General features: G+C 41.1%; 2 long non-coding RNA genes across 2 annotated transcripts; one reads left to right on the plus strand and one right to left on the minus strand.

Annotated features, from left to right (window-relative positions):
* Nucleotides 1–93: 93 nt before the first annotated feature.
* LOC144991115 (uncharacterized) lies at nucleotides 94–5,269 on the minus strand. The gene is made up of 3 exons (XR_013655016.1): nucleotides 5,185–5,269; nucleotides 4,931–5,011; nucleotides 94–4,043 (listed from the first exon to the last, which is right to left on the minus strand). It is a non-coding gene; the product is annotated as an uncharacterized LOC144991115 (long non-coding RNA).
* Nucleotides 4,040–11,650, plus strand: LOC144991114 (uncharacterized). Its single transcript, XR_013655015.1, has 5 exons — nucleotides 4,040–7,897; nucleotides 8,909–8,976; nucleotides 9,072–9,133; nucleotides 9,461–9,570; nucleotides 9,711–11,650. It is a non-coding gene; the product is annotated as an uncharacterized LOC144991114 (long non-coding RNA).
* Nucleotides 11,651–27,153: the final 15,503 nt, after the last annotated feature.

Genomic DNA, 27,153 nt, shown 5'->3' on the forward strand with positions numbered 1-27,153 from the left:
TTTCTCACAAAATAAAAAAGAGACACGTGTAGACATGACAGTCACACAACATTGATTTATTTGCATTTATTGTAAAAATTATGTCTTAAAAAAAACAAGGTTTTACAGTTGTGAAAACTATAAGTCAATCCAAATGCTTAAATTTAATTGAATTATACAATAATATCCTCATGTGTGTAGTTATGGACAATTGGGAGACATGGTCTAAATACATTTAGCTGCAGGCATTGTCACAAAAATATTAACGGTTTCCTGCCTTCCTGGAGAAAAGTTTACTTTGTAAATACAGTGGGCACACTGTCTTGCGATTCTTTTCAGTGGAATGAAAGAGGCATATGAATATGGTACATGCATGGTTTCCCAGACTGTGCAGGAGCTGTTTTGCCCATAATGCCATTTATCCCCATGCTCTTTAAACCACTTAACTTTTGCCACTGCATGTTCAACCATTGTCCAACAATTATTGCGCCATACACAAACAAAAACTTTCCATATACCTGATATCTGTCCTGGACGCATCACCACATTCGGGTCAATAATGGGATCTCCAGTGATCCTGTCAATGTCCAACCACTTAGCTGTCACAAATGATGATGAGCCTGACCTATAGTGACGTGTTGAAAATACATCACCAGCTAAACTGTATCTATTACTATACAAATACTTTAAGGAGACTCGCTGCATTCTGTCATTGGGATACATAGCCTTAAACATTGAAAAAAGAGAAGAATTATCTGAAATTGTCATTGTGCTGCATTTAACCGGTGGAAGCAAAGTTTCAACAGTATTGTCAAATTCAAAGTTGTCATCAGTAATATGCCCATGAATCAGATTATGTAAAACTTGTAAGCTGTCTGCCTGCAGAACTGTACTACTGGCAACACCCTGTAATAGTATTTTTAAGTCTGGGTCACAGCTAGCCCAAAGAGCTGGGCAAATTGTATGCTCTCCTGCCATTTGCCTATGGAGAGAAATTAGACTCAGTCGGATTTGTGCGTGCGTAATTCTTGATTTGTGCGTAAATTAGGATCTGTGTATGCATATTCTTGCTTTGTGCGTGCGTAAATTAGGATTTGTGCATAAATTTGGATTTGTGCGTGATTTGTTACTCACATAATACGTTTTGTGTATAAGTTAAAAAAATATAAAATGAAAAAAATACAAAATGCAATTTACGTATGCACAAATTAAGATTACAACAGCTTGAAACTACTTACACACACACATCTTTAAAAAACACGCACAAATCCCTTGTTACGCACACACGAAGCCAAAGTTACGCACGGATCTACCGTGAGACTGTTTTCACGTCTCACAAATCCGTCCGTAAGTGCTGCGTTTAAATACCAGTGGAATGCTCGGTCATTAGAATTTTCCTATCAGCCTTCTCTTCTAAACCTATTTCCTTCAGTGGATGTAGCAGGGCTTTAAAAAACTTTGAAGGAAAATAAAAATTATCGTCTGAGAATATGACGTTCACTTTTAAACGCTAATATATATGTTAAAAGTATATTATTCTCCGAGACACCGAATTGATGTAAAATGCGTAACAGGAACGACCAGTAAGGGGCACTGTTTTTTTTCTTCCGGAAAAATCAAAGGCAGTCAGACTGAGAGAGTCACGGGAAGAATGGCGGCGCATCTCGGTGGTCAGCGCCCCGAAGTAAGTAGCCTCTATGTTCAACACTAACGTCTACTGTCTTCATGTATTGATTGAGTCATTGTCTGGATACGTTTAGAAGGGAAGGCTGATAGGAAAATTCTAATGACCAAGCATTCCACTGGTATTTAAACGCAGCACTTACGGACGAATTTGTGAGACGTGAAAACAGTCTCATGGTAGATCCGTGCGTAACTTTGGCTTCGTGTGTGCGTAACAAGGGATTTGTGCGTGTTTTTTTAAAGATGTGTGTGTGTAAGTAGTTTCAAGCTGTTGTAATCTTAATTTGTGCATACGTAAATTGCATTTTGTATTTTTTTCATTTTATATTTTTTTAACTTATACACAAAACGTATTATGTGAGTAACAAATCACGCACAAATCCAAATTTATGCACAAATCCTAATTTACGCACGCACAAAGCAAGAATATGCATACACAGATCCTAATTTACGCACAAATCAAGAATTACGCACGCACAAATCCGACTGAGTCTAATTTCTCTCCATATTTGCCACTCAGTGAGCCATTTGCGCATCATATTGACCTCTGTATCACGGTTGTTTGAATGATAGTCTCCCAAAATACCATTGGCACGTTCAAATGAAAAACACCAGAACCCATGCACAGGCCCATAATCTTTAATGCATGACTTCAAATGCAAATGTAAATGTAAGTTCATAGTGCACCAGTCTTTGCCATATAGCTTTTCAAAAGAATTGCAAAATATTTTGAGACATCTATGAGCATCTTCAATCTGGGCATTGTCAATAACTCTGGAGCACATCAACTGGACTGCTGCTACAAAGATTTTCCATAACTTGTAGTCTGCCTCTCCTAAAACACCTTTCAAAGCAAAGGTGGAATACACACAAACCCAGAGTTTCCACTGTGCTGCAGTGAAACCTTCAAACGCTGCCTCAATTTTTGATGGTATACCAGAATCAATAGTACTAGGGAGTTTCAGTGAGTTTACTCTGTCCTAAATTGTTACAAACCCCTCCTTAGAGATCGCATCAGTATCTTTCCATACTTGAATAAGTCTTTTGGCTGTACCCTCAAGCAAGTTATGCATTGGATCTATTACATGCATTCTGACAACATCAAAGTATGGCAAATCATGCAAACAGCTGTATCTAGCACCATATTTTTGCTCAATTCTTGTTTTGTTAGCTTTATTAATTGCTCTCTTGGCTTCTTTTGCATATCTGCAGTGGTCAACATTACTTCTAATTGGCCAAGTCTCATCAAATCCAGAGTAATCTACCTTGTTGTCTTGAGTGCGAGCAAAGTCTTTAAGACATTTGCTACAACCCTTGGTTGCCATATGGCTCAGAAACCCTCCGGTTTTTCTTGCAGCTGGTATGTCACGTGCTAAACACAAAAGAGCTGCACGGACAAACTGTCCAGTTGCACTTCCATCGTCAACAAATAACCCAGTCCAAAACTTATTTAAATCACTTACCAAGGGTTCCAAAAACCCATTAATGTGTTCTTTTGGCTCATGGGGACCAGGTATAATTCCAGCAACTATCATGTTCTCTTTCTTAAACCGTATCTCCCTTGGAAGGTTCATTACTGCAATATAAATCACACCAACTGAGTCCCTAATATTGTTATAGGGCTGAAACCAATCAACATTCAGCATGAGACCAAGGTTGCCAATCTCTTCTAAAAATGGCTTGCTTTCATACTTCAAAAAATCCTTCCACACCTGTCCATCAAAAACATCAGCATATAGTCCCTCCTTAACATTCCGCTGTCTCCACTTTTCACAGGACTCTTTAAAGCCAGGCCGTTTAAACATGTCACCCAAGGATTTAATCAAACTGCGATAACAGAATTGTCTTTTTGGATAAAGAAATTCTTTTCCATCTTTCCCAATAACAGATCTCATTAGAACTGTGTCACATCGCCTACGGAATCTTTTTTGTGTATGTCTAGGATATGTAACATGGCCACATTTATTTGACTTTCTTTGCAGTACCTTCCCACTTCCATCACATTTTTTTATGATTGCTTCATCAAAGGTATAAACACAATGGCACTTTGGGCATACAACAAATTTTGTAAAGTCACATTTAACAGCCCATTTCTTCCTGAGCATGTATAAAGTGGCAGGAAAGTCTTTTGTGATGTTTTGTAAAACAGTGTTACATATGATACTACTCAAAAATACAAGAAAGCTTTTAAAAATTTTGAGGATGTACTCAAATGCACGGTCTGAGATTCTGAAGAGAGCCTTCCATGTAGTCAATATAGAAAGCAAGAAAGTCATTACTCCATTTTGTTCATTGCGTGCAGTTCCGCTGTGGTCTTCTGTGTCTGGCTCATCTGTCAAAACCTCTTCCTCACTCCAGACTTCTTGGTCTTCAGAACTGGACTGCAATAGAGTCATTATAAAATTAGAAAGAAATCCAGATAATGTCTTCAATATCACACATCACAGCAGTGTTTTTCAACCTTTTTTGAGCCACGGCACACTTTAACCTTGACAAAAATCCCACGGCACACCAGCATCCAAATATTTATTAAAAGGAGAAACTCATAGTCTGTATTGACCTACAGCTCATCCACAATCTCACATGCATCTTTGTGATAATTGTGGCAGAAAACGCTGGAAGTGGCAGCTATTTTTTTCTAAAAGGTGTATTAAAAGTTAAGTTAAAAGATTTAAAAACTGTTTGATGTGAGTTTGTTGTTGAACAAGTAAGACTCATTGTGCGCTGAGATGCTGTCACTTTAACCCTTTGCATCATGGTTGATGTCGTGCAAACAGCTGCCAAACGCAAACAAACTGGCGTCTCTGAGCTTCATTGTTTTGTTCACTTGTTCCACGGTCTGATACCGGATTCTGTGGAAAGCTACAGCGCTAAAAACGAGCTTTAGCTGGTATTTTTGTTAGAACTGAGCGACTTTACGAGCCAAATCGGAACAAGGAAGTGAAGACCAATTCTGATTGGTCAGACTGTTGACGTGTGATTAAGCCTCCAAGAATAACTGGTGGAGACAGTTAAAGGGACGGGACATATTTTACGATCTTTCATATTCCTAACTACTCAGTGTTTTATCAGAACCTGTTTGGATGAACACAGAGCTGATATCCTGGAGATCAGTGAAAATGGGTAATTTCCCATGGTACACCTGACCATCTCCCACGGCACCACACTGCTTGAAAAACACTGGTTTACAACAAGACATAAATGCTTTGGCAGAAACATTTTTTTTAACTTGGCATTCAAGTTCAGAATTCGGAAAACCAAAACTTACTTGACCACTTTCAGCAGAATTGTCTTCTGTGTCATTATCTTCTGATGATTCTTCATAATGGTTTTTAGATTCACGAGGCATCTTTTAGAAAAAATACAAATCTTAGAAAAAAAACAAAAATAATTCCATACAATGTCATGTTGATTGGGTACTTTGCAGATTTCGGTAGAGCTTAATGTTCCTGTGCAAGTCTGAAACTGTGAACAAAGAGTAAACTTCTGAACACACACATTTTCGAAATAAGCTTCCAGTACCTGTTCATCTTCTGATGACTCCACAATGTGGCGTGCAGACGGTCGTCTCACCACCTGGAGGCCAAAAATCCACAAAACATTAATTCTACAAGAAGGGGAATTATTCAAACTTACAATTGATATATGTTAATTGAACATAAAGGATACATAAAACAGATGTGTTAAGAAACCAAACCTTATCAGTACATGTCCAGAAATTGAAAGAAAGAGACTGCATTAAATTGAATGACTTGCAGGGTCACAGAGTGATCAGGTTGTAAATGGCGTATACTTTTACAGCGCTTTCTACCTTCTTTCAAAGGCCCAAAGTGCTTTACAGTCACAGTCCCACTCACCCAGACATGATCAGTAAAATAAAGATGATTCACCTGTTCATCTTCTGATGAGTCCAAAATCTGCGGTGCATGTGGTGGTCTTCTTTCCTGGAGAGAGAAATCCACAGGATGACAATGTGATGTGCACATTTAAAATTGCTTATCAGACTGTTGGCCGCAAGAGCAAAATGATACTTGTTAAGGCAAAAGTGCAACCCAGGTGTGATGGTTCAGTGCACAACACACGTGTTTTCACAAAAGCATGCACCAAACTATTGTGTTTTATGTGCACATTGTTGTTTAAGAAATACTAACTTGGAAGATAAAAACACTTTGGCTTGTGGTGAGGGATGCGCTTGTGGCTGTAAACGTGTTCATATGTAAAACCAATCTCGTTATTGGGAGGTCATCAGGAAATAATACTTGTGGACAGCTGAACTAAACTGCAAGTTTTAGGGGTTAGACCAAGGAAAAATGCGCAAAGAGGCAATGAATGGCATGCTCTATGGTAGACACATTTACATCTTGTCTTATGTAGACTCCCTCTTTGGAACTGGGGTATCTCCCTCAATTGTTCCATTCAAAACAGCTAGGTCATGGTTTGGTTGCAATTCCATACAATGTCATGTTGATTGGGTACTTTGCAGATTTCGGTAGAGCTTAATGTTCCTGTGCAAGTCTGAAACTGTGAACAAAGAGTAAACTTCTGAACACACAAATTTTCGAAATAAGCTTCCAGTACCTGTTCATCTTCTGATGACTTCACAATGTGGCGTGCAGACGGTCGTCTCACCACCTGGAGGCCAAAAATCTACAAAACATTAATTCTACAAGAATGGAATAGGACCTGGTTGTACCCAGATATGATTTAAAAAATTAAAAAAATTATTAACCTGTTCATCTTCTGATGAGCTCTGAAGTACATGTGGTTGTCTCCCTTAGCTACAGAAGAGATCAAAACCCACATTAGAATTTAACAAAATCTTGAAAATCAGGTTAATAAGTTCTACAACACCTGTTACTTTCTAAACATTCTGGACAGGAGGAGTGAACAAAAGAAAAACTATTTACTAGTGCACTTTCTTCATCTATTTTGTCTCTGCTCTCCATCTGCTTGAACACACAAATGGTTGCAAGGTTGCATTAAAATTAATCAATAATATAATCACAGTCAAAGTAAACTTTATTGAATGTCTATAATGTTTTCACATACATATAAATTTAAATTCTGTTTCTCTTCAACCTCCAGTCTAAACGGGGAATCTAACTTCAAATTATAGAATAAAACAGAATAAGGCTCAATCAGAATCAATAAAGGGCTCGTAGAACAACTTACCACTGATTCGTAGTTCCGATGGCGGTAAAATGTTGATTTTGAAACATACTTTTCACAATGATGACAGAACTTATTCATTCGTTTCTTCATTGCTTCCTCCGACATGCTGCGTGTTCAGGACAACAGCAAGTAATAAACTCAAAATATCTAGTCTTTAGTCGTTTTTGGTAACAAATCAATAATAACTGCTGCTCTGTTTTTTTGGCGTAAATATTTTCAGGGAGTGGGTAAGGACAGCTTAACCAAATGGGGTAGCTCTAAATGTAATTATCTTTATTTAGCTTTGTCGGTTATTTTTGTCACTTTTAACCACGTTTAACCTTAATAAACCACTGTATTTTGTGCATCCGTGGTGCTGGAGGCGGTTAAGCCCTCCCTTTAGTTTTTTCTCGAAGCCGCAATGCAACACAAGAAACGAACAACCGTGATGTGTTACCCAAGCTCCAGTAAAGTGAATTTTGATTGGTCGCCGCCATGACGCCATGTGTTTAAAAACAATGGCGGCACAGAGCGGAGGGTCAGAACTCAGACGCAGAAGACAGAAACTTTTCCTTAAAAAGAAGAAGAAGAAGTTGACATCTGTGCAAACATGGAAAACTTTGATGTGCGCACACCCTCTGGTAAGAGAGACCGATTGAGTCATCTCAGCGACGAGACCCCAGTCAGGTCTCCCAGGACGCCGAGGATGCAGGAGTTGGCGGCAGTGACCCGAGTCGATATGTTCAGGTAAAACGTTTAATCTAAATTAATTGACATATTAATTGGGGCTTGTGTCGGAGGCCTAGCCTACGGGGTTATTTTTTTATTATTATTATTTTTTTTTAACAATTTTGCATGCTATTAATAGCAAAAATGACCCACACTCCTTCTCTTTTCTTCTACAGGGAAAATAGAGTCTGCATGTGAAGCCATTCAAGCCGTATCGCAGAGGCTGGACGAAGTGGCAAAAAATACTGAGAAAACACTAGAAGCGATTTTGGAGAAGCTGGGCGACATGGAAGAAAATTGTTATCATCAAGCAGCTACGAGGACACCGGATGCAAAAACCCCCCTCGAACTTTCCGTATGTATACGCCATTAAATTTAACCGTCATGAAGAACTTCAGTGTGCTAAATTATTGTCTACTGAAAAACTTTGCATTGGTATAAATCTTCAAGTTTAGCCAGAAACATGATGGACATACGTTGAGCAGCGACTTAAAGCAGTAAAACAAAAGCAGAGGACGTGACTTGCAAACACAGACAGACAAGCGCGTCTGTGCAGAACCGGGGACTGTGTGATCCGTGGATCATCCATGCATCCCTAGGAGCTTCCTGCGGGATTGCAGAAGTGAATAGTATCCGTTAGTCTGTCCGGCATTAGTACCACTGCTTTTCACTACGACACCCATAATGCATTGGGTTAATGTGCCGGCGTCTTTTACTGCGCTGCTGTTAAGCGGCGGTCGCAGTGAAGCGGTGGGCGGTCGACCCATGATCGTAATATTGCAGGTTCGATTCCCGCCTTGCACGCCCATGATTTGAAGTGTCCTTGGGCAAGACACTGAACCTGGCCATGGCGCCAGTGTTCGGCAGCAGAGCCACCATCAGTGTGTGAATGTGTGTGTGCATGGGTGAATGGGACTGTGACTGTAAAGCGCTTTGGGCCTTCAAAAGAAGGTAGAAAAGCGCTATCTATACAAGTATACGCCAGTTAACCGTCATGAAGAACAAACAGGCGTCTGCTCTAACAGTTTTTCATTGTTCCAGATAAAAAGCAGTTTAGTTAAGTTTTCCTTCAGGTCTGAACAAAGGAATTATTAACAGAGATTCCAGATTTTGGTCTAAGTCATCTTCATAAAAGAAACATCTGCTTTCTAACAATGTCTGGGTTGAAGGACACATTCAATGTAGACTTTATTCAAGTTTAAAAAACCTGAAGTTAAGTTTGGAGTAAAAACACACGTGAGATGGTTGAGGAACCGTACTTTTATGCCCAATTTTTCGGTAAATTTTTTTTTATAATTGTGACAAATTGATGTTTATTTACTTTCCTTGATTTTCCTTTTCCTAACAGACTTTGTCTTTCTTTTAGACGCTTGTCCGTCACATTCATAAGAACCTTGGAGGGCAGCTACAGTGGAAGGTCCGGGAAGCTGACAAGTATGTTTCTTTTCTTATTGTTGTTTTAGGAAACTTGACAGGAACTCCAGTCAGTTATAAAATATAATCTCTCTTTTATTTTATTTTATTTTTAGCTTCAGAACTCCACAGGCGGTCAAAGATGTGGAACCACATTGGAGTTTCCACCAAGTCAGAAGTATGTACCGATTTACACTTTTGGTCTTTAGGATTTACACTACTCACAATAAGTTAAAGATCCTGTGAGAGACTCAATGTCAAGTATTTGGTGTTACTTTTCCCCCCAGAGATTTTGTGGATATGATGGCAATTGTATTAGTGTGAGATGGCTCATTTAGTGTTTCCATGTTTTAAGACCAAACACAAAGATACAATAAACGATACACTTGGAATAGCATTGTTCATAGATAATTACAAAGGCCACCACAGTCTGCATGGCACATTTGGCACATGTTTGCAATATGTTGACCTCATCTTCTGTTCATTTTATGTTTCCTTCAACTAGGGGCTTGTAATCGAGCTTACGAGAACTATAAATGTCATGAAAGAATGGAGAGAGATGGAAGCAAAGAGAATGTCAAAAGGAGGAAACTCCTGACCAGTCGGCGTGATAGGGTGAGTTGTCCTATTTATGACCTTGATTCATTTACTCAGGTCATTGCATGGTCCAGTTCACTGTGGGGGGGGGGGGGGGGGGGGGTGTTTCTGTTGTTTCCTATAATTAAAAGAAATTTCCTTTCATATTGTTCCTGCAGCTCTTCAAAAAACGTGTCAAAGTGGCAGAGAAGATTCTAAATGAAGAGGATCTGTGTTTTATTAAAGGAGCCAATGCAAATTTGGTGAGCGATGAGGAAAGTGATGAAGAAAAAACACTTTATCATTATTCCTCACCAAAGTGGCGCTGCACTCGACTAACAAGGTTGATGCTGAAGTGCCAGAAAGCCTTAGATGAAAATCGGAAGAGTGGAGTTGAGCTGAGATCGACACACATGAGACATTCAGCTGGCTTCACGTCAAGGAACAAGTCAAAAGCTGCTATCTGGTCGAAGATAGTAATTTGGACTCCTAAAAAAAAGCATGTTTGTGTGTGGTGTTTGTTTTTTTTATTTTTTAAATAAAATATATTTGAGTTATAATGGTTTTCTGTCACCTATTATTATTTTTTATATATTTTTGAGATGACTGGTATCTTAAAATATCCTGACAGTGTTCTTCAGATATGCCTGATGGCCATATGTTCCAAATCCTAACTTCAGATATGACTGGTATATGGACATCAGATATCAACAGATTTTACATGGATAGAATCTGGTAATATCCTGACCTTGGATATCACTGGTGTTGGTTCTTCAGATATGCCTGATGGCCATATGCTCCAAATCCTAACTTCAGATATGACTGGTATATGGACATCAGATATCAACAGATTTTACATGGATAGAATATGGTAATATCCTGACCTCGGATATCACGAGTGACACATCTGATATCTGGAGAGAATCTCATCTCCAGATTCTATCAGAATAAAAGTGTCCCATTCTCGGAGTTGATATGCTCAGGACATGAACTCAGAGACAGTCATGTCCGGAGAGTATCCACCGTGGATATCACCAGGTATGGGGTATTTCTGAGGATATCCAGACAAATATATGTCCTGATTCTGGGGGTTTTTGCGCAGTGACAGTTCCTCTCCCTCGTGCGCAGGAGAGCAGCCCTGGCTTGAGTCCTATTTGCGCTGGACACGCCGCAGATGATGCTGGACCGAGGGGACCGCCAAATCCAACTCCTGCGAGGGGAACAGGGGTGGAGAGTACCCGAGGGAAGCCTCAAACGGGGACATACCGGTAGCAGAAGACGGTTGACTGTTTTGGGCGTATTCGATCCACACAAGGAACAAGGACCAGCAGGACGGGTTTTGAGCAGCCAGACAGCGGAGAGCAGCCTCAAACTCCTGGTTGGCGCGTTCAGGCTGCCCATTGGATTGAGGATGGTGTCCAGACGAGAGACTGACTGTGGCGCCATGAGCAGAGCAGAAGGACCGCCACACTTGAGACACAAATTGGGGACCACGATCGGACACGATATCACTGGGTATACCATGATGACGGAACACCTTCTGAACCAAGATGTCGGACATCTCGGTGGCTGTGGGCTGCTTGGAAAGGGGGATGAAATGGGCAGATTTGGAGAAACGGTCGATGATAGTGAGGATGACGGTGTTACCTTGTGAGGGAGGCAACCCAGTGATAAAGTCTATGACTAGATGGGACCAGGGGCATCGTGGAACAGGTAACTGATGGAGCAGACCAGCAGGAGGGGATTTCGAAGATTTAGAAAGGGCGCAGACGTCGCAGGCAGAGACGAATTCTCTAACATCTCTTTCCATGGAAGGCCAGAAGAAACAACGTTGCAGGAGTTCGAGAGTCCTGTGGGCGCCTCCATGACAGGCTACATGAGAGGTGTGACCCCAGACTAGTACATCCAAACGGAGCGAGGATGGAACATATAGTGTTAGCGGGAGCCGGGGGATGATCCGGTTCCTCCCCTTGGGCCTGGATGACACGGCTCTCTATGTGCCACGTTAAATTCCCTATAATACAGGTAGGTGGAATGATAGGGGAACTTTCCGGGTTGTCCCCTGAGCTGTAGAGGCGAGATAGGGCGTCTGGTTTAATATTCCTCCTGCCAGGTCTATACATGATGGAAAAAATCGAACCCATCAAAGAAAAGGCACCAGCGGGCCTGACGAGAATTCAGACGTTTAGCGGAACGAAGGTAGGCCAGATTCTTATGATCTGTCCATACGATGAACGGATGTTCCGCACCCTCGAGCCAGTGGCGCCACTCCTCTAAAGCTTAATGGCGAGGAGTTCTCGGTTACCAACGTCGTAATTCCTCTCCGCCGTGGAGAGTTTCTTAGAGAAGAACGCGCATGGTTTGAATTTACCAGAATCGACTATCGATTATTCCAGGAAAGCGTGGCAGCAATGGAAAAGGCTGTTTTTCCTAGTTCACTGAGGAATCTAGGGACATAAAGAAGCAATTTGAGTGAGGATCGAGAGTTATATATGTTGTTAACAGGAGAAAGAAGACGGCACAGATATTGAGGTAGTTTGCCGAGAATGGCCTTATAGGTGAATATTAGCCAGTGTTTCTGTAGCCTGACTTTGAGTGAAGACCAAGAGAGCAGAGAGTACAGTTCACAATGGTGGGTTCTGTATGCAGAGTTTGTGATAAAACGCAAGGCACTGTGATAAACTGTGTCCAGACTACGGAGAGTTGACGAGGCAGCATTCATGTACAGAATGTCCCCGTAATCCAAAATTGGGAGGAAAGTGCTCTGAACAAGTCTTTTCCTCACACCTAGGCTTAGACAAGATTTATTTCTGTAGTAGAAACCCAGAAGTGCTTTTTGCTTTTTTAGCAAGTGGTTAGTGTGAGAGGTAAAAGACAATTTGTCATCAATCCAAACACCCAGATATTTATGTGAGGACATTTTTTCAATTTTCACGCCTTCCAAAGTATGAATATCAGCCTTCAGTACATCATGTGAACGAGACCTGGAAAATATCATGAATTGTGTCTTTTTAGGATTTAAGGTCAACTGTAATTGATGAAGAAAATACTGAAGTTCATTGAAGGCTTCCTGGAGCTCGTTCACAGCAAGATGGACCGAAGAAGCAACTGTGTAAATGATGGTGTCATCTGCATAAAGACGGGGTTTAACATTTGGCAAATGACTACCTAGGTCATTTATAAAGATGGTGAACAGGATAGGAGCTAAGATTGATGCCTGTGGGACTCCACTATTGATGTTCATAAAGTCTGATTTTACATCTTCAACAATCACACACTGGGCTCTCTGTGAGAGATAATTTCTAAACCACCCAATAGCAGAATCACCTATACCAATAAGATTTAGCTTTTGTAGTAGAAGCTGATGGTTTACAGAATCAAAGGCTTTAGATAAGTCCACAAATAGGGCTGCACAGTGCAATTTCCTATCTAGGGCATTGATGATGTCATTTGTTACAGATACAGCAGCAGTAACAGTACTGTGGCCTGATCTGAAACGTGACTGAGTTTCACATAGAACCGAGTTAGATGCCAAAAAAAGTTTTAATTGAGAGTTTACATGGGATTCTAGGATTTTGCAAGAGCTGATAGTTTGCATTTTGATTTGTTTCCAGAATTTAGTGGGATTTTTAAGATTTGTAGAAAGCTTGACAGGGATTTATAGAAAAGATTTCTCTGTGGCGAGAGATTGACCCACCCGCGGCCTGTCGTCTAGCGGGGGGTTCTGGTGTTTAAACGAAGCTTACCCTGATGAACGAGGTGACCGGCTTGGCCGCAATAGAAACAAGCCCCCTCATCTCTTCGCCTCTGCCGTTCCTCAGGAGTGAGCTTAGAATGACCAATCTGCATCGGTTCCTCGGTGGGACGTCCAACAGAATCATGAGACTTTACGTGAACATAGTTAGTGGCAGGGGATGGAGGAAAAACACTGGCAACGGGTTTCTTGTCTTGGCGGGGGCGCTCGGCCTGACGTTCCTGGAGGCGAACGTCAGAACGTAGGGCAGCAGTTACTAGCTCTTCAAATGATCTGGCTTCTGGCTGGGAACATAATTGATCTTTAATAGAGTCATTGAGGGATCAATAAGATGGTCATTCACGGATCTGTGGCGCTGTTTGAGTGCCAGCAGTCGGCGGGTAGCTTCTTCTTCCTTGCGGGGTTGATCGAAAACCAACCCCTATAAAACGTTTGAAAGGAACTTGATAGATAGGATTAGCAGTTAGGTAAGCTTGCGCCCATTGGAGCGCTTTACCCCGGAGAGAGTTCACTATAAGGGCGATCTTGCTGTGGTCTGCATGATAGTGCCGCGGAGCCTGCTGGAAAATCAATTGACTTTGAAGAAGGAAACCCCCGCAGGCTCCTACGTCACCAAGGAAAGGCTCGGGTAGGAGCCGGAAGTTTTCGTTAGCAGTACTGTCTGTAGCGGGGCCGGGACTTCCGGGAACCGCGTTGCTGGCTGTGGCGTTAGTGGGTTTTTGGCTGGCTAAATCCATCAGAGTCTGAGAAATACTGTCCATCCCAGAGCGACGCCTTGGTGTCTGACGGCCAAGCGGAGGCACCGTTACATTAGGGTCAACATCACCATAAGGTGCCTTTGATAACTTCCCAATATCCCACCAAAAAATAGGGGATTTCCCATTTAACTTCACATTTATTGTGTTAGGTGGATGCTGTGCTGTCAGAAATGCATGTTGGTCAAGCTCCCACACTTTTTATAAATTAACTGCAAGCAGAAAATGCACGCACAAACAGTAAAAAATGTCAACCCTGTCATGGACGATTTCAGAGTAGATTAAATACATTGTAATCAGATCATGGATATAAAATTTATATTTTCAGAAAGCTACTTAGTCCCTTTGTCAAAACTTTGTATTAGCTAATAAGAAAAGTATTTAGATGGTTATGAAATTAGGGCAAACAATGTTGTTACCATAGAACATCAGCAAGAATTGCACTTTTTTTTCTAAATAAAATCTAAGAACAAAGATATCTGGTGAAAATTTCAACCACTTGGTCCATATGTATTGATAACGGAATCACACAAATAGTTTTGCTAACTTGTAGAAATAAATTGTTTATTTTCTTTGAATACGAAAATGACAGGGTGGACAGTAGCACGGCAGGGTGGACACATTTTTAAAAGGTCTTTAGATTACATCATTATGCAATTAATGAAAGAAAATTACTACCAGAAGTCCCTTTCCCATGTAGGGTGAAATTATCAGCTGAACAGACTGGTTTTGATCCACACTTCCTTTATGTCGAAAAAACACCAAAAATTAGCCATTCATGTGGCATTATTGAGATAACCTCTGAACATCAATGTGCATGTGAAAGTCAAACATTCAACTGAAGAAAATGTTAGAAGAAAATGTTGTTTTAAGGGGAGAATGATTGGTTTGAAAAAAACAACAAGAACAATATCACTGAGACACATCTCCAAGCAGTCTTTTATGGCAGCTATTGCAGGTACCTCAGTCTTGGATTCAATACCACTCTCTGGGACATAGAACAGCTCAACAGATGTCTCCAGGCTTTTCAGCTTTTCATACAAGCTCTGGGCATAAGGAATGTCTCCTCCATGGGCTACAACCCGGTCTGCTGACCTCTTGAGGGCTCCATCCACACCATCTGGTGCACCCTTGCCATGACTAGCCTCAAAGAAATTCCATGTTATTTGCTTGAACCCATACTTGTGGGGTTCTGTTGAGAGGTAGAAGAAATTTCCCTTTTGTCGATGCAGTGTTGAAGGCCCTTCGCTGTAAAAATGAAGTTATGCTAGTTAGTAGGTGACGTTCTCTCAGTATCTTCAGAACTGAATCAAGGTGGGCCCAGATGATGACAGGGTCATGCCTTCTGGAGAAGATATGTGGTGCTTGTTCACCAGGGATGTAGAGCTCTCCAGTGTGCAGACTGGCCTGCTTATGTGAACCTCCAAAATGCACAGATTGTATTTCTTCACTGTCCTTGCATGAGTAATTTTCTCTAAAATCTATATGCAAGAGGGAGGCATTGTGCTTCAAGCTGCCCCTGAGCTTCCTGTAGCCATCACACTGCCATTTAATGTTGAAAACAAGGGGCCTAAAATGGAGTAGCCTCTCGTGGAAATCTGTGGCGAACTCATACTCTGTAGTTGTTGTCTCCCTTTTCACTGTGATACTACCCAAAAGGGTCTGAGACGGCAAAAGGAGGGGTCTGAAATGTGGCCAATATGCTGAGAGAAAAATCTCATATGCAATTTCTTCAATGTATCGGTTAGCAACCTTTACTATCATAAACTGTTATTTATTGTTATTCAATTCAATTCAATTATGCTTTATGAATTCCACAAGGGGAAATTTAAGTAATAAAATGTCAGTAGGAGCTGTTGTAATAAGTAATATTATTAGTTTGTTGCCATAAACTATCAAAATGTCTTTCCCGTCATGAACCATGTCCACCCTGTCAAAGAAGGTTTTCTGACAGGGTGGACAATGACGGGGTGGACGTTTTTGGATAATGTTAGCATTTATTGAGCACATTGTGGATCTTCACTTAGCAACATGATTCAGTTAGCAAGTAGACTGTGTACTGTTTACGTATATATTTTAAATTTAGGAAAGGCTTTTATATTAAATAATATTTCACCATGACAGGGTGGACATGTTGAGCTTGACAACATCTGACTACACACCTAATATGATTAAAATTACAAACAAAAGTGTAAATATTTACTATGTAACTAGCCACTGTTTCAGTCTCCAGTGAAGAAACACAAAATGCTGGTTGTGGTGTCACCTGAAACATATGCAGGTTTTTTTAGAGAGACAGTTATCCCAAAATGACAGGGTGGACAGCAATGTCAGGGACGTGCGCAAAATCTTCAATAGCATTATGAAAATAAAATTTGCCTGATCAAAATTACTTGTTTTATCAAGTAATGTGTACCAATTTTTTTTTTAAATTTAGCATAATTTAACCATTTATTACACACCCTGAAGTTAGCAGAACAGCGTGTGGGACATACCAAAATCGCATACATACAAAGAAAAAAAATTGCATAAACTAAAAAAATCACAATTTAAGAACCAAATTATTTGACTGATTTGTGTACAAGTCTTGGGTCACTTATGATAAGAAGTCAGAGTTTAGTTATTCTGCTCCATTTAGTTTATGAAAGAGTAATAGTCATGGGGACACCAAAGGGACTTTATAGTGATAATGACCCTAATGACAAATTAAATGAATTATAAATAAATAAAAATGTTCAAGCAATCTTAATATGATTTTATGTAGCAGTTATCCTACCAACACTTTCTGTTCTAATAACAGTTTATGTTCTACCAACATTTTTCTTTCCTAATAACAGTTTATGTCCTACCAACATTTTCTGTCCTAATAACAGTTTGTCCTACCATCATTTTCTGTCCTAATAACAGTTTATGTCCTACCAACATTTTCTGTCCTAGCATCACCCATTCTACTTTTTTAACACTCCTCAGAGGCTAAGCAGGGAAGCCACCATTATTTAACCATTGTCTAAAAAAGCAGAAATATATGGCAAAGCTTCTCCTCCTGGGAGTAGACTCTGGGGTTTGGAGAGCTTCTCCTGTCTGTTCGGTGTCCAGCCCCTGGTTGCCAAGTGCAGCCCTTTGGAATTTCTCCAGAATTTTTTCTGGGGTTTCTGCAGGGTTTCTTCATCAAGAGCTTCTTTTCACTCCTGGATGTTTTCAGTTTTTTCCACACACTCTGATTCTCTGTCCTTTGACTCGGATGTCGTTTCCATTTCTTCATTTTCCTGTGTCCCAGACTCCAAGAGTTTCAAATCTTCAGACAAAGACTTGGCTTGATTTGTCTCAATTTCTGAGACATTTGAAGACCCTGTCCTGACATTTTTTTGCAACAATCCTGTCAGTTTCCAGCTGGAACTGTATTATCATCTCCTGAACTTGTGATTGTTTTGGCTTTGGGAAGGCTACTGTCCCATAGTTTTTGTTTTCTGGAAACACAAATCCCTTGCAAAATTTAATGAAGTCCATTTTAAACACTTCCTTTGCTACCAAAACTTCCCCCCTTGAGTCTGTTTAATCAAATCTGAAAGGCATATAAATGTATTCTGGGAGTTGTTGCTGTGATGTCACGTGATGTGATCTCGTGTTGTGATATCAACATCTGATGTCAATTGTGTCATAAGCAATCTTTATGACATCACCCACATGACCTCTGACCTACATAATCGGGGACTTCCTTTACATCACTGCAATGTTATTATAAATGCATTAACCAACTGTTGGATTTACATTCACCGTCCTTGTAGCGCACAGAAAAACATCAGTGTGATGCATTTAAGGCATCACACTGATTTAAGGCATTTAAGGCAATTTTACCTCCAGCCACGCCACTACTACAAAACCAGGCTACAAAATAAAACTTATTACATATTTTCTAACCTTCCGGGTTCCAGCTTCTGGGTCTGTATTGCCTCCTAGTCATGACAATTTACCATAGAGTTTAATAAAGATGTGGTGACTGACTTGGACCTTTTTTAAACCAACTCTATGATAACAAGCTTTAGATGTAGCTTTAAATGCATCACAGTAACAATTCTTATAGCATGGAAGTTGCTTTCATTATTTTTCCCTCTGCTGATTCTCATCAGTTTGAATAAATAAATACTCAAAAATACTCTAGAGCTTATTATTCTTTGTTTATGTCCCCAACATCAGAAAATGCTTCAAGTAATTCTAAATGGTCACGTGCTAATGGGACTTTGTCAGTTGTGATTTTGTTTGTCAAACCTTTTGTTTGTCAAACAGCAGAAGATTTTTACACAGATGCAGATTTTAGGTGCACAAGTTCTCACTTTTTTTTACATGTCCTCCCCAGTGTTGCCAGATAGAGTCACAGTTTTCCATCTAAAAACCGCCGAACCCCGCAAAAACCCGCCCAACGGGGGGGGGGGGGGGGGGGGGGGGGGGGGCAAAAATAAGATCAATATACAGCTTTTGTAGATTTTTTCCCCTACTGGACTGATGAAGTACCCGATGCGGTGATTTTTCAAAATAAAACATTTCTCAAAATCAAAGATAGTTCAGACTATTAATAAAAGGAGTACAGTGTTGAATATTTCTTCAGCGGACCGGCCTTCTTCCATTCATTTTCTTAACTCGCTATAACCTATGTATAACCTCTTCCATCCTTGTGCTGCGCTTGCGTCAAAGCGCCCCGACTACTACCGTGTCAACCTGCTGCTATGATGACCGTATTTAGCGCTCTCTGTGTTGGACACACTGGAGGGGTGAAAAAGGGGGAAAACAACTCTGAGCTACAGAGGATGTGAACAGGTGAACAGGTGGAGCGGAAAAGCAGGTAGAGGGGCGGGGGAGGGGCTTTGGCTTCAAACTGTCAGAGAGATGGAAACATGGGCGTCAGATTCACACGCAGCTTTCACTGCGGGAGTTGAAGCAGAGACTTTCTGGGACGATCTCATGAACTCAAACATGGAAACATGATTACCAAGTAGAACTCTCCAAAATATTAAACCTGATCTCTCAAAATTCTCCGTGTCTACCATGCATCGATACACACAGACATGCAGCGATCAGACCGTAATGTTAGCTCGTAGCTCCGCCCACACGCGACCGCGGTGTCAGCTTTAAAGAACGCAACTTCTAAGAGGAGGGGCGGGGCGGCAAACCCCCAACAACAGGTTAGATGACAGAACCCATTAAGCGTCTCTACTTGGTGCGTTCACGGAGCTTCAGAACATAAGATTTCAACAGCCACCCAGCCTAAAGTAGTCCGTTATTATGTATTCATGAGTGGAAAAAACCCGACGAACAGACCCTAAAACCACCCAAATTATGCATACCCGCCCAAAGCCATTTTTACCCGCAAATTTAGAACAAAAACCGCCCAATTGGGCGGAAAACACTGGTCCTCCCATCAAACCTACAAGCTCGTCCATTTAGACACATTTTTACCTTCATAACTTTTTCCAGCTTTGTTTTTTATCAATGAGTCTGGTAAAACTCCATGAGCAAGAAAAGCTGAAAGCACATGGCAAGTAGTGGGATTACCCTTGCACTGCCGAAATTCACATACTCAGATGATACCCCAAAAGTCCAGTCTTCTTCTTCTTCTTCTTCCTCTTTCGGCTTCTCCCATCAGGGGTCGCCACAGCGAACAAGTCGCATGGTGAACTTGGCAATGTTTTACGCCGGATGCCCTTCCTGACGCAACCTTCTCAAACCGGGCTTGGGACCGGCACAGAGGTAGAGAAGGGAACAGGGAGCAGCTCGGAGTCGAACCCTGGTTTCACGGACGGAAGGCGCAGCAAATCAGCACGAGCTAAACCGGCTCCTAAAGTCCCCAAAAGTCCAGTGACTTTGTTATTTGACAACCTGGAGATAGCTTGGTGGACATTATGCATTGTGATTTCATCAGCGGTATCGGTGTCATTTGCTACATACAGATCATTCTGGACACAGTTCTTATATAGTACAGTCACCATAGTTCTAAAATATTTTTGTCAGAGATTCCATCTTTCACAAATGGAATTGTTTTTGTGCCTGAAGTGTTGAATTTCACTTTTTCCAGATGTCTCAGGTGTTGTGACAAAAAAAGATTTCTGTTGTTGTTTTTTTTGGTTGTAAAAATGGCTCAAACATTTTTTTCCCCGTGGGAAACCAAAGGGGTATTCCAGAAAGCTGGTTATGCTAGTTACCACGGTAAGTTTGAGGCTAAGGAAGCGGATAACCTCAGCTTTCGGTTTCAAAAATGGAGGTATTTTTCAGGGTATGTCAAGTTGCCATAGCAACTGATGCTCTGGTCTGGAGCAGGTTTAGTTGAAGGTTAGTTTGTTTTCAGAGAGGTGAAGCAGCATGGCGTGTCCATTTGAAGATGAATTCAAAGCAATTCGAACACCATGCTCACTACTTTTCTCTTTCAGGTGTTCATATGGTGCTTGAAAATAAAACAAAAAGGCGCATTATCGCCATCACCTGGTCTGGAGGTGAACTACTTCTATTTGACAAGGATTATGACACCCAGTTTTCAAATTAAAAACCTAATAAATGTGAACATTTTACGAAGACTATTTATGAATCTACTGTGTTCTGATGATGGAAAATGTAACTGATTTATTAATAATAAAATTACAAACACATTTGTGTAGATTTAATGTGTTCGTTCAGAAATAAACTGCCAAGTTATCAGTCCATGGCAATGTTTATTTATTATTTCGTGCCGCTGAACGATTTACGGGCTCGTGCGAGGAGGGATTTTTTTTTAGTATTTTTCTCTCCTACCTTACTGAAAATGGCTTTGAATATTAATCTGTCCATGTTCCTTTCTGCAATAAGTCAACCGTTTTTCGTGAGATCAAACCGAAAACGAGCAGATATGCAGCACAGAGCGGCAAGGAGGAGAAGCAGACGTCTCAGAAGATTTCCTCTGGCTGGCCTGACCAGACGTGAACAACTTGTGAGTTAAACTTAAAAGTTTTATTTATTTTTTTTTCAGTTAAACATAAGCATTTGTCACTTTTTGTGCTCAGGGTTACACTATCTGCTGGGTAAGAGTTTAACATTCTTTTTCAACACTGGAGTATGAGTTGTATCGTCTAATTACATGTTTTTGTGAGTTCAGAGAATGTTTTTTATTTTTTTCTTCAGAGTCAAACCATATCATCCTTCAACACAAAGTTTTATATATCAGTTTATTTATAAAAAGAGATTTACAGAACACTTGTTTCAAACAAAAATACTTTCAATTTTAAAAAATAAAAAGGAAATCCCAAAAACCCAGCCACATTGGTTTTTCACAGAGACTTCTGGGAAATTTCTAGTGCACTCGATTTTGGAACTGTAGATTCGGACAGCACTAGAAAATGGCGACCGCACTATATAGTGCACTATATAGTGCACTATATAGGGTTAGGGCAGTATTTTGGACGGAATAAGACACAGTTAAATCAGAAAGTGAACTTGTGATTTTCTTATTCTGAAACTAAAATACTAACCACTGCTAACAGTCAACAGAGTTGCTCTGCTGTGGTTTAATTCCCGTGGATAATTCCCGCAATCCGTTGCTATTTACAGTAAATTCCCACAATCCATCTGTGTATACAGTAAAACAGCGTGAAGCCTTTTTACAGTATTTTACTGCAAACATTGCGGGAAAATACTGCAGAAATCTGTTACAGTGTACTTCTTTCTCCTCCTCTTTTTCTTCCTCTTCTTCTTGAATCCTTTAATATTTGTGTGATGTGAAGACTTGAATTATTTATGAAAAAAACTCCTAATTCCTCTAAAGCGCTTTGGTTTTGGCTTGAATTGATCTTTGAACTATTCCGGCTTTCCTTGTTCCTTGCAGCTGCTTGGACTTTGTTCTGGAGGTCTTTCTTCCAGAAGCAGATAGATGGAAACCATTTGAACAACAGATCCATCACCTTCAGGGAGAATTCTACAGGAAGAAGCAGGAGAGTTGATGCTTCCTGAAGCTGGGCCTCCATTTTCTTGGGGGATGCTTGAAAAGATGACTCTGATTTGTGATCCCTTTTGGTCTTGCTGCAGCGTCTGGTTCATGAGGAGCTTCTTTGTCCCAGAGGAAGTAGACAAATGCTTTCTCACAGCTGTTGGCAGGTTGGCTGTTCTGACCTGTTACTGGTTCCTAATTTATTCCATCAGGAGGCGCATCACAGATTGTTTTGGTGTCTGTAATTGAGCTGTTTGACACAGGCAGCATAGGAGGCCTTTCTTTCTCCTGAGTGGTTTCCAATGGTTGTGAAATCATTAGCGAGGGCTGAGCTTCGTGTCATTCTTTGTTGAGGTCTAAGAAGGCCCGATGGCCGTCCTCCTCGTACAGAGGAAAGCTGTCATGATGAAACTCAGCCATGGCAAAAAGGTCTGAGATTTCATTCAGTCCACCCCTTCATAAATGCAAGTCTGAGCAGACGGAAGTAAGGTTGCTTTTGTCCAGCAGAGGGAGCCAAACACAAAGTGGTAAAAATACATTTCAGCATTATTTAACCCTTGTGCTATCCTAGGCACTTTAACATTGGGAGTGGGGTCATCTAGACCCACTAGACAGTGCTCTGAACCTTTTTCCTTCAATGATTTGTGATCTTCACTGGTGTCCATGGATTACATGAAATCTTTCCACCTTTATCCACCTTTGTCATGGTAGGGAGAACACGTCAATGGAAGGGTGGGCTCATCTAAGATAGCACAAGGGTTAAAGCCAACATGGCTCTAATTGTGATTCATTCTTTTAAAAAAAAACAGAAAATAAATATTTTTACTGTCAATTATCAATTATCTGAATGTCCATCAGTCTGTTTTAGTTTTATGAGCACACAAAAATGTAATTTTGAAAAGGTACAGATGGATAACTTCCAGAGAAGCTGATGCGAGTTCTCAATCTTAAAAATGATGTAATGTGTTCTTTGCTCTGGTGGTGAATTAACATTAAAACTTTCCTCTTTTCAAAGAACTTTAAAAGTTCTTTAAGGTAAATTGTTTTTAATCAGAAAGGAATCAAGCTAGTTATAAAAGGCTGACCTTCCAAAGGACTGGGGGTGATGTGTATATTCCATTGACTGAGTGACTCCTCCCCCTGGCGATCCAAACAGGAAGTACCTGCCGGCACCAAGAAGCCAGAATCCCATAGACTTCTATAGAGAAATAAACAGCTGTTACTCAGTCATTCTATTGGTCAGAATAACAATTCTTGATCTTTTTTTTAACAGGTTCTCAATAATCCTCTTTTTTCCAAGATATTTTTTCTATAGTTGAAGTTATTCAAGTTATAAACTGACCAATCAGATGCCTTAAATAAAAGTAGGTGGAGCCTGCTCGTCCCCACATCCAACGTTCAAAACATTTGATTGACAGATTTTGTATAGCCTACTTTTAAGTGGTAGGGGCGTGCCCTTCCAACAAGCTCACTTCTAATTGTTGAGAGTGGTTACCATAGCAATGTTGAATTAGACCGACTCGTACAAATAAATGCTTACTGACATCATCTGAGTCCAACATGGCGGCGTCCACATTGTAAAAAAAGACGATTGGATTGACTTTGTTTGGATGGAGCTGGAGGTAAACATCACACCTGCTCATTCCAGGTCTGTGATACAGTCCATGGTATGGTCCACCCCACCATCCCATCAGACTACATTTGTATGTTACTGAGTGACAGGGACATTCCTGTTTTACAAGAAATGTCCCTGTCCTTTTTGCTTTTAAAGCCCCCCGGATGTACTATGAACAGTATTTTGGAAGTCTGAACCTAAAGGTGGGGAGAGCTTTAATTTGGAATCATCTCGTAGGAAAACATTCAGAAGGTCGCTCAGAGCTTTCAGAGAGACCTGGACCCTGATGAGATCTGTGGAAGGATGAAAAGCTGCAGAACCATCATTCATGCTGATTTGTAACATCCATTCTGCCTCCAGCAGGCTGAGGATGAAGATGGAGGAATGAGGAACAGCTTAACCCAGCTGCAGAACAGCCCTCCTCTTCCATCCGTTCAGCTCTAATAGATTTAACAGCTGTCGCCTCTCTTCCCTACATTTTCTTTCCAGTTTATCTGCCCTCCGGGACACGTGCCCCCCCACCAGACTTCCTTCAGACCACAGACGAGCTAAGTGCTTCCTTGTGGTGTAGGACGAAGACGGCTGCCATCTTTACTTTGGTTCAGACTCCAAATGTACTACTGTTGGATTTCAACAGTAGTAGTGGAAGAAAATCCTCCAGGTTTGTTCTCAGCGTTTTCTTTTGTTTTTTTTACACAAACCAATCAAAACGTTTATTTTCCTGATGCAGAGATCCAATCAAGAGAGAAGAGTTTGTGAACATGTACGCTCAGATGTGTCTGATCAGCTAGACAGAGAGGAGGCAAAATGAAAAGATAATCAAAAAAAGTTACGAGACAGTTTACAATCAAAATAATCAAACAGGATTCTGAGAGCTTGGGAGATCCCAGGAGGTGAAGCCTAAGTCCAAACTGCCCTCACAGATGAATACTGGCTGTCTGCTGACAAAAAATGCTCAAATTTGTTTGGGAGACGTAGGTGGCCTACAGAAAATATCAAGGTCGTAGATCGCTCAGTGAACCCATACCCATACTGCAGTCTGACCGTTAGAAATGAGGAAATTAGTCCATCAGATTGTAGTTTGGGTGGACATCCTATTGCGTCCCATGGGCACTTGCTTATTGCACATTGCGTGGTTACCAGTAAGGAGCTAGTACAACTAGGGTACAGTGTGTAAGGACAATGTACAACAGCATCACCCTATGTATGACATAAGTGTGTGTAACTTTCATTATCTTTACTAATAATTTGTGATACTTTTACCCCAATGAATGAACTCAGTAGGGGTGGGATTATATAAGATTGCTTCTTCCAGATCCTTTTCAAGCAATAAATCAAATTTTACTTATACTTCAGTTAATGATCAGTGTATTTAATTAAGCAAATGTGATTTAAGTGACATTTTTGTTTTGTTTTCTGTCTTTTAAATCTATGCATTTCATCATTTCTGTAATGAGTTTGATAAATATGTATAAATTATTTATTGCTTTGACTACAATGCTTGAAGTAAATCAATAAAATCAAAAATCAAATCAAATCAACACAGCAATGGAATGTTCCATTTTCATGAGCTGGTCGTACAGAACTGCATAACACACCTGTGCTCCCTTTGAGATGCATCAGCATCTCTGTACAACCCTCCATGGGCCCAGACAACCCGAAAATCTGCAGCACTTGTACGAGTCAACTCCAATACGTGTGTGTGACTAAGGCATACGCTATCCGGGATAACACCTCTGCCAGGGTTCCCTGCCAAAGAACGGTTCAGAGCCCTCTTGTTAGACAGTGACAAGCTTCAAATTCATTGTACAGATTGGTGTCATCTGAGCCCCACTCTGGACCAGGACCTGGGTTTTGAACTTCAAGACAGCCACCTAGTAGACAGGGCTTTTCCTATGGATCAAGCCTGAAGGGATGACAGCAACATTTCCCTGTAGTAAAGGTCAAATGGGGCCGATGCAGTGTCGTTTGGGCAGCGGTTGGAAGCAGATGCCAAATCTGGCTTTTGGGACAGAGATGTCACCCCTATAAGAGGGAGGGAGCCTGAGCTTGTGTTGGAGGTCATGAGGTACCGGCTAGAAACAGTCAAGTTCACCTCTACCCCTCAAAAGGGCTTGGACTCTACCATTCTAGATTTGCTCATGGTGAGAGGCAGTGGGATGGTCTTACTGGTGAGCCCCTGGCTCTGCCGCCGAGTGTTGGATTTGCTGCCGGTGGACGAGACGGTCATGTGTCTGGGCCTCCGGATGGAAGATCTCTGACTGTGGTCTCAGCTTACAGGCTGAGCAGCAGTTCAAAGTCCCCGGCCTTATTGGTGTCTGTGGGGGTACTGGAAACCTTCCCAACAGGCAACAGGTTTTACTGTTAAATCACCGCCAGAGCAGAGCGAGCATTACATCATTCTTAAGGTTGATGTGCTCACATCATCTTCTCTGGAAGTTGTCCATCTGTAGCTCTTTGATGGATCTGCCTCTCCATCTTTCTGTGCCTCCATCGTTCAGGATGCTTTTCTTCTCTGTCGTCTGAATCTACTTTCATCTGCAGGGAAACTAAGCTGGCAGGGCTCACATTATCTAAGCCCCACAGTCATTTCCCACTTACTCCAGCTTTACTCGCTGTGTTGCTCCTGGCTCCCCTATGGTGTCATGAGCAGTGCAGAGCTGCCGGTGCAGCCAATCTTCCTTTCAGCCTTGTTAAATTCTGAAATGTCTCTGGGTTACCTGAATGGAAGAGAAATCTGCCTCCCACAGCTGATTCACCTCCTGCAGAGAGCTTTGCTTCATTTTCATTCGGCTGCTTTTGCTTAGTCTCTCTGGGTTTCCCATCATTTCCTCTTTGGGTCACATCTTCCTCTTCCTGCAGGCCCTGACTGTCTCTTCCATCCCTTACCTGTAAAAGAAAATCCCCATATCAGCAATTTCAACATCATAGAGGTGAGGCAGTTTTTTCCCCAGTGGGACTAGTTTTAGTGCGGCTGGCTTTTCTAGAGAAAGTTTAGCTTCAACGGTGGATCTTCAGAGACCTGAAGACTGATGGATCGCAATGACTGCAGCAGCCCAAGGAAAAGAAAATCAACCAACAAATACAAAAACAAAATACAAACATATAAACAATAATAAACATTTTCTAAGTCAAACAAACACAGACACTGGGACATGGATGCCCCAATGTTAGCACAGACATACACTCACTGGCCACTGTACTAGGTCCACCTTGGTAGTACCCGGTTGGACTTCCTTTTGCCTTCAGAACCGCCTTAATCCTGGGTGGTCTCGATTCAACAAGGTCCTGGAAACCTTCCTGAGAGGCTTTTGTCCATATTGACATGACAGCATCATGGAGTTGCTGCAGATTTGTCTGCTAAACATCCATGATGATAATCTCCAATGCCACCACATCCCAAAGTTTCTCTATTGGGGGTAGATCTGGTGACTTTGGAGGCCATTTGAGTCCAGTGAACTCATTTTCATGTTCTAGAAACCAGTCTGAGATGATTTCAGCTTTATGAAAGAGGAGGTCTATTTATCCTGCTGGAAGTAGCCATGAGAAGATG

This window comes from Oryzias latipes, chromosome 3 (assembly GCF_053564925.1).
Source record: "Oryzias latipes strain Hd-rR chromosome 3, Olatipes_Hd-rR_3.1".
NCBI lineage: Eukaryota > Metazoa > Chordata > Actinopteri > Beloniformes > Adrianichthyidae > Oryzias > Oryzias latipes.